Below are 8,715 nucleotides of genomic sequence, written 5' to 3' on the forward strand. Positions count from 1 at the left end.
AATCCTTTAACCTCTCCCTGTAAACTAGGAGCAGCTTAACAGCTCAATGTTCCTGAGAAAAGCCTGTCAATAATGCTGCTAAGCAGGTATTTAGCAGGATTTAAGAAACAAGCATGTGACAACTCTTCTTTAATGAAGCAATTGAGCTTCTCTCCAGGAACCAAGTGGTCACTATTTCCTCTAGTCTTGCATGTGATCTGCTTTTCAAGATTCAAAAGGAGATGCAACTATGATCTCTGTCAATTTGGGAAGTATTCTTTTCCGGGGAAAACACAGTAAAAAGTAGATTTTGCTAGTGGTTTTTATAAGTCTCATGGATTCTTTGTCCCAAGAGATGTTCTATGAAGCAGACTGCAGCAGTCAAAAAAATAACTTTCCTGTGATTTTTTTTTTTTCTTTCAGAGGTGTCTATACTGTTCCAAGGAAAGCAAGCTGACAAATATCTTTGATGTTTGAGGCTTTTTACCCCAGCCCGAATCTATCAGGATCAACAGTAAACCAAGTTTTTTTTCATCATCTCTCTGCAAACTCATTATATATTTGCCTGTAAACTGCGAAGCCCTCTGGGAACCAGACCTGCTGGGCAACAGAGTAGAGATCCCTACACTGACATGGTGAGGACCACTATCAGCCTGGAAGCTCCAGGAGAAGCCAAGATTTTCTGCTGTGATGTCCCATCCACCCCATTACTTCTGGAGAACAGGGCAGTTCTGAGCTACAGGGAAGGAAAAAGAGAAAGAGAGGGGATGTGCATGTCAAAGATGTGTGACATGCATGTGAATGAGCACAAAAATCCTGGCTTTTCTCACCCTTCCCTTCTGTTTTATGCCAGGAGACTCAGCCAGGAATACCATCTTGGTGAGACCCCCTCTGCCTCTGGGATTCCAGACACAGACTCTCCCATTTCCATTCACTTTCACAGAAAAAAGGTCATTCTGCCTTTTTTCCTCCCTCTGTACTAAGGAGGAGTATTGCATTACCTTCGATATTTGCTGTGTTCAGCCAGCGTGGACTGAGAGGACCATGCAACATTAATCCGGTTTTACCACCGCACAGCCAGTGATGCTCAAAGGGAGGCAGATCATTGCCATTCTGCCTGTTACCTCTAATGCACAAGAGGCAGGAGCGCGAGCAGTACATCAGAGCAAAATGCTTTGCAGCTCTCAGTGCCTGAAATCAGTCCTAAAGCAGGTTGAAAAAGCCAATCTGTAGCAAAATACAGGAGAAAATAATTCCTCTTTAAGTACCCAGTCAGAATCTCAACACCAGACTTTGTGTCACTCGAAAGTATTTCCATTTCTGGTCCGTTTACTGTCTGGCTTCTTCTGCTGACAAGAGCAAAAAAATTCCATGCACACACACAGATATTAAACCACTTACAGAAGGATTGTCTTTATGGGAGTCCTACCTAATGAGACCATGGTGCCTTGTGAGCAACTCTGGCAGGCATAAGGACAGCACACTTCTAATTAACCTATAACACACTGCCATTAAAAAGTCACCATGAGTTAATGCATTGACTAGGACAGTTATTTTTCCTTTCATAAATTACATTTTCCTGTAGATCAATTAGGTATTTTCAACCACTGTTCTTTCCCCAGTCCTTATACCCTGTCTTTTACAAAAAGACAGTCACTAACCCTTCTAAGGGGGGGAAAAAAAAATAAATATAAAAACAGCAAATGAGTGGTAAAAGCAAGTGAGCTCCACTCAGTTCAAATTCTAGCTCAGCCCTTGTTGGCCAGATATATTGATGAAAATAAGACTTTTTACGCACCATGCAGAGCCATCTTTTCACTGAAAAATATACTTCAAACAGGTGCGATGTTAGCAGAGACTGGGATACTGAGCAGTTGGTTATCCTGTTCGCTGCTAAGTAACCTGTTGTATCAGGGTTTGCTGGTACTGTGTTTTCACACTCTGGTTTCTTATGAAACCAATACAAAAGACGAAGGGGATAACAGTAATGTTTGTTAGACTGTAGTCACAGCTGTTTTGCAGCACCTGGCTGCAGAAGGTAAGGCTCAAGCTAAGGAATTTAACTTCATAAAGGAGCTGTATTAACAACACAAGTGAAAGAGAAAAAAAAAAAACACCCTCAATTCCAGATAATTTTCACTGTGATGCATCCACCTCCAACCCCCAGCTTCCAGAGGGAACCACCACCCGATTTTTATCCTTGTTATGATTCACTCCCTTCCCAGTATTGAGACATTTGTGGCTTTTCCAGCCCAACTTGCATGCTGAGCCAGCCAGGGCATGCAGAACAGCAGCTCACCATCAACCAGCAGCCCCAGCCACCGAAACCAGACCTCCTCGTGCCAAGGAGGGCAGCAGTGCTGGCCAGATGGTGCCCACATCCTCCCCAGTGCCACTATGGACCATGCCGCTAGCAAGGCAGGAATCTGCTGGGGTAGGCGCTGAAGATGGGGTGGGTGCTGCTCTGCTTTCCCACGTGGATGTCCGTTTGGCTGTGTCCCAGAGCAGTTTGCACTCTTTAGTCAGCATTGCCCTGGGGGTTACCTCCAGCCATCTGCCTGATGCACCATCTGAGCACACCTTCTGCTAACCCTGCCTCCCCAGGAGGAAGCTGAATACTGCCAGGCTCCCTGCCACTCACCTCTAAATAAATTAACAAGGGAAAATAGAGCCACCGCTCTCTTGTTCTGATGCAGTCTGGCAAGGTCGGCACTGATGTGCTGCTTGGAAAGAGACAGAAAAATGACAGGGTCCACCTAAGCCTGTGAAAGCTGCTGCTGGGGCTCTGCAGCGAGCACTACTGGGGAAGGGCTGAGGATGCTGCATGGTGTTATCCTCATGGCAGCACCAGGCTGCAGAAAGGATAAACCATGTTTGCTCGGAAAGGTGAATAGGACTTGGGAGAATCTCTTCTTCAGGTGGGTTGTGGTAAACGCCGGGATTGTGTTCCCTCAGGCAGGGAAATGCTCCAGTTTTGGCCCTTTTAGTTCCTATCAGCCAAGCACGAAGAGCATCTCTGCAGAGCAGGGAGGGCTAGGACACAACATTCAGCTCCTCTCCCTCCCCATCGCCAACCCAGGAGATGCTAATGATAGCTGTGCTCTGGAGAGAGGCACAGGAGAGCAAGGAAAGAGGGAGGCAAGGGAAGAGCAGATGCAGAAAAGCACTGAGCTTAGGCAAGGCTGAAGGGATCAGACTGAGAGGGCAAACACAGAGCAGAGTCTAAGACTAATTTCAGTTATTAATGTGGATATCACAGGTGTATGATACAGTGATGTTGCTGGGGTATTAGCACAATCACCCCCCACCACATCAGGCTTCTGTAAACCCAGGCTCACGACCTCCCTCATACAGTTCCAGGGTCTCCAGTTGCTTTCAGGCACTGTGAGAACTTGCTGCAGCTGTTTATAAAAAACTGTATAGACACTCCTTAGAAATGGGGTTTAGGAACCAACCCTCTGCTCACACCTCACAGACAGCCCTGCCTCACCCCCATCCCTTTCCATCCTCTTCTTTTCCACCTAACAAAAGGCAGCCTGCAGAGCCTCAGACTGTGACTAACTGCTGAAATGACGCTCACTGAAAGGGAGGGGAATCATTTTGCAGATTAGGCCGGGAAGATCTGCAGGAGACAAGCTCCAAGATGGAAAAGTTTTGCAGCAAAGCCATGCAAAGGAACAGCCTGAGTCAGAGCCCCTCTACAATAGCACGGTCACGCTACTCCTTGGCTATTGTTAACAATAACTGACCTTCTCTCTCGCCATGGTCTCATGAGTGACAAGCTCATCAGCCACACTACATGGAAATGATGATGGCTCATCAGCCACACATGCCAAGGAAATGATGATGGTGGAATTAATGGGACCCTTCTCATTTTGCTGCACAGGCTCCCTGTGGTCCCAGCAGCCAGTCCTTCCCCAGCAGCTGGGGACTGTGGCTCTGCTGCACCATCAGAGGCAGGGAACAGCACTGCACATGCTCAGCCTCACTCCCTAAAGCAATCAGGGCAAACACAGATTGAATACAGGGAGCACAGGAGGGTGGGAGCAATGAGGGAGGAATTGGGAGAACATCAGGTAACGCGAGGCTGCAGGCAGAGACGGATGGCGCAGAGTTTCCCTGCGTCAGGCTTTTGGTCCCAGCAGGTTAAGGTACGGCTGCCTTGACAGATGCAACCATCCAGCTCGGAGGGATTCAAATTAAGGTCAAAAGGGGTAAAGCAATGGTGAGCAAATAAATGTGTTGTTCCTGGCTCACAGTCATGCCCAGATGCACGTTCCTCACCATTTATGAGGACAATTAGAATGCATCATTTGTGTGTGTGCACACATACATGCATACACACACAGTTTACTTCCCTGGAAAGGAATACAACCATAGGAACGATTTTTTTCACTGTCTCTGTAGCAGCTATCTGGATTTTAAGCTTGGGAAGAGGGGAAGGAAAAGGGGAGGGGAACGAGTACCCACTTTTTCTGTTTAACTTCACCAGGAGAGGAGGGGAAAGCTGCTCACAGCTTTTCAGTCCCGAGCAGGGATTCGGTGACACACTCTCTCTGTGTAATTTTGCATTGCAAAGAGCAGGGCGCCTTGTAGTGCTTGTGGCTGGAGTTGAGCCCAGGAGGGGCAGGTTTGCCCCCTGTGTCCATCACTCAGCAGATTAATTAACCATTATTCTCAGCTCTACTATGTAATCAGAGCCCAGATCTGCAGCAGCAAACTCAGAATCCATCCCAGAGCACAATGCCAGTTGTGCGCAGCTCCTGTCCAACAACCATGAAGGTCCGACGTGCCAGGGTTTCCTTCCCTCCTCCTCCTGGCCAGCACGGCTTGAGGCTGTGACAGATACACTGTGCATCCTGCTACGTGCTCTCCATAGAAGCTGGTCAAAAATCTGAGTCCCAGGAAACAATTTGTTCCAACAGTAGTGGCCAGAAGCATCGTCCAGCCCTGGAAGGCAGATGTGCTCGGTGCTGTACAAGGGACGGGACTGAACCGCCCACAGTTGGCAGGACTGTGTTGGCTCTGTGAGGCCACTGGACGTTAACAGGACCCTTTTCTTCAGTTTTCCAGCTGAATCACACAGTCTGTATGCCTTCCACAGCAGGATGTACCTTATTCTAAGGTACGCACATGTTTTGCCCTAGACCCAAGATGTGCCTGAAAGCAGGGGAGTGTCTGAGCATTGCTGTGTGTGTAAGGCTTGTAAAAGCTATTTTGTCTGGCCTCTAATACCGTGTTAGTGTCTGTCAGTGGATGCACAAGCACACCAAGGAGAGGGCTGAATGCTTTTCGCTCATTGTCAATTTGTGATGCTTGGGAATTTGTTTATTCCTAGCTAGAAACTGCTAAGCCCATCAGTTATGTCCTCACTATTCTCATCACACCATCTAATTTACACTGGCCTTCCAGCCAGAGCACTGCCCTAAATTGTCACAAACAGTCAGCTCTCCATTACGCGGCTCAGTGGAGTGAGGGGTAGAGACATCTGTGTGCAAGGACTCAGCGCTGCGCTGTTACTCAGCACATGATCTCCTGCAATAATTAGCCTGGACACAGTGCTGAATCCTGGCTGACTCTCCTGCAGCCCTGCTCTCCAGCTCATAAACCTTTCCAGAGTGTCAAGGTACATGGAGCAGAAACAGTGCTGCAGTCCCCTGCTTGCCTCTGTCATTACCTGCCTCTGCTAGTGCCACCGTCTCCACCCAGGGCTGGTCAGAGGGCTGCTGCCACCCCCATCTCGAACACACCTGATGCTGCATCTGCCCCCTGAGCTGGCAGTGTCATCAGGGCTGCTGCAAAGCCCATGCTCAAAATTCCAGCTGGATAAGGGCTGGTTCCATCTCTCACCCCTTCACCCCTCTACACTGCCTGTCACTGTATCCTGTGCTCTGGGAACATGGGGGAAGGACAAGCTGGAAGCTAGCAAAAGCCCCACAGGATTTAGTAGTTCAGTATCTCACTGTTAAGTGTCTGAATTATAAATTCTCTATTGGTGGACTTGGACAAGATTTCCTGTGAGCTGAGAAACAGGCATTTTCTAAGAGGCTTGGGGTCCATCACCACTTTGGTCTACTTCAGGATTTGGTCCTCAAGCAAAGTTGTCAGCAATTAGCACAGATGTATTTTAGGTCTGTTTATAGATGTCTTGCAGCTGCACTGATCAGGAGCTGGGCACAAATAGCAAGTGAGAGAAATCTGCTTGGGCTCTTTACTGATGCAACTGGCTGTGGATAGAGTCAGACTTGTTTTTCTTTCTTCCAAAGGCTGATAGTGTCTTCAAATTTGTGAAAGCTGGGATGTGGGTGGGAGGGGGAAAGGGATCATCCTGACCTTTGAACACTCAAATTTCTCAGACATCATGACCAATGCTGTCTGATGGTGGGATCAGCAGAAGCTGGGCTGAAGCACTCTCAAGAGTTCAAGTGCTCATTAATTCACCAATATTCACACAGGGTATGTAATCAGGACTGAGACTAATGTGGAGTTAAGATCTTCAGAGACACTGCAAAATAAAGAGCATGGTGACATTTGTCTTCGGTCTTTCTACTAATGGCCTTCTGGTAAACATCAGATCCCAGAATTGCCTGCCAAGGCTTTGGATATTATCTATAAGTCTTTCCACCATTTGCACCGTGACAGATTTATCTCCACTGGTAAATCATCACAGTACCTTCTGGCTGGCTGTACTGCCTCTGGTTCCCCAAGCGTGGATCTCCTTCCCCAGGCAGGACAATGTGCCTCAGGCGCTGTCACCCAGGGTGTGCTCCCTCCTCCCTGGTGCAATGGCAGATGAAATGCTTTGACACTCTTTGCAAAAGGACAGTGGCCCAAGATACAAGACTCAAAAGAAGAGGCAGAGAGCATAGCCTAGGCTGTTACTACAGCATTCACAAGAACGAAGAAGACATCTCCCTGCTGATGCTCTGCACAGCTTCAACCTCCTTGGGTTGTTTCAGTCTTCTCTCCTGCTCCAGCATCTCTGTGTTTGCTGGTATCTGGGAGCAGGACCTGACTCCCCAGCCCCATCAGCTCCTCCTGCCATCCCCAGTGCATCGCTGGCTCCATGGCCACAGCCACGTTAGCTGAGGCCCCACCAGCATCTCCTGAACCAGCGCAGATGGACAAGCTGGCTTCAGCAATAAAGAGAGTTTGAAACCATTAAAAAGTGGGGAGAGCAAAATGAAGCCCCCTGCAGTGCTACTGCCATTAGGAAAGCAACACCACCAGCAAACAAACAGAAAAGTGCATTGAAATGTTTGCCAAGGCGGCCCTGGTTGGGAAATGACGTACATGCACCATGCAGCAGGAGCCAGCTGCAAAGTCATTCAGGCTGCAACTTTAAAGTGGGTCTTTTAAGCAGTGTGGGTTGCTTGATCCCACAACTTGCATTCGAAGTACATAACAAAAGGGGTTATTTCCCTGTCCTCACTGTAAAAGTCATGGAATCAGGACTATTACAGGCAACTGCTTAAAGACATGGTTAACTACGGCACTGAAGTAATAATCCTACCGCTAAATCCAGAATTTAAATGCCTCAAGGGCTTAAGGGCTGTCAGAAGCTAAAATTCATTTCCAGAGGTTTTATTTAGTTGCAGCAGCAATTTTACCTGAGGGTGACAGTAAATTTGAGAAATACAGGACTAATAATTTAACAGAATTGGCTGCGGTATTTTTTTAAAGACACACAAACAGGCACACACAGGCTTGATGAAATGAGTTCTGCACATTGCACACTTGCAGGTTTCATTTGAATGAAAATGATTAATGAGAACGTAAACAAAAAACACAGCACAGCAACAAAACAAATCAGCTCTGCCTCCTAAAGGTCAGAACAGACCTGCCTCCCGATTTGGAAATCATCTCCTAGGACAACATCAGGCATTTTTCTGTATCCACCTCTTGCCTCTCCCAGCTCATAGCTGCTGATTCCCACCACCCTAAGCAAGTGGATGGAGCAGTAACTAAACACACTCTTAGCCAGACATGCAGAACATGATCAGAAGCAGTGATTTACACCACTGGCTCTCTAATTTCAGAGGACAACTTTTGCCTGTGTATCATCATTACTTGCAATTAAAAAAGAAAATCTAAGAGATGTTTTACTGGGTACCTCAGTTCAGCTTGGAAGATGCTTTCCCTCAGGAAGAGATGGGGACTCAGCATAGCATCAGGGTGGGATTTCCATCACCTGGAAGGTGAAACAACATAACAGCTCGTAGGGAGCTCTTTCCCCATTGCCTTGGTCCCAGGTTTGAGCAGAGCCAACGGACCTCCTGTCCCCTTCCTGTGCCACGTGATGTCACCTAGGGACAGCTCTCTGCAGAAGGTCCTATCTCTTGGCCCAACCAAACTGCTGTTTCAAGGAGGGAAATGAGTGGTATGGGAAACTGGGCCCAAGAAAGGAACTGAAGTTCCCAGCTGTGAGGCTGTCTTACAGAAAAACTCTGCAGGATTTGAAACCATGGATATCTTCCCCTCCTCCCCAGCATTGTAATTGAGAAATGTTCTTTTCTGCATTAATAATTGGGACGGAACAGATGGCAAAGGCTTTGTTTAATGAAATATGTTCATTCAATTAACCCATGCCACCAGGGACTCGGCAATGCAAAAGGAATTGGCGTCCCAGTGCTGTACTGGGGTCCTCCTGCCCAAACCCGCACCGCTGGGCGAGGGCCAGGATGCTACGGGCAGGACTTGGAGACTTAGGTTGGACCTCCTGAACTTTGCTCAGCT

This window comes from Pterocles gutturalis, unplaced genomic scaffold (genome assembly GCF_000699245.1).
Source record: "Pterocles gutturalis isolate BGI_N339 unplaced genomic scaffold, ASM69924v1 scaffold2471, whole genome shotgun sequence".
In the NCBI taxonomy this organism is placed as follows: domain Eukaryota; kingdom Metazoa; phylum Chordata; class Aves; order Pterocliformes; family Pteroclidae; genus Pterocles; species Pterocles gutturalis.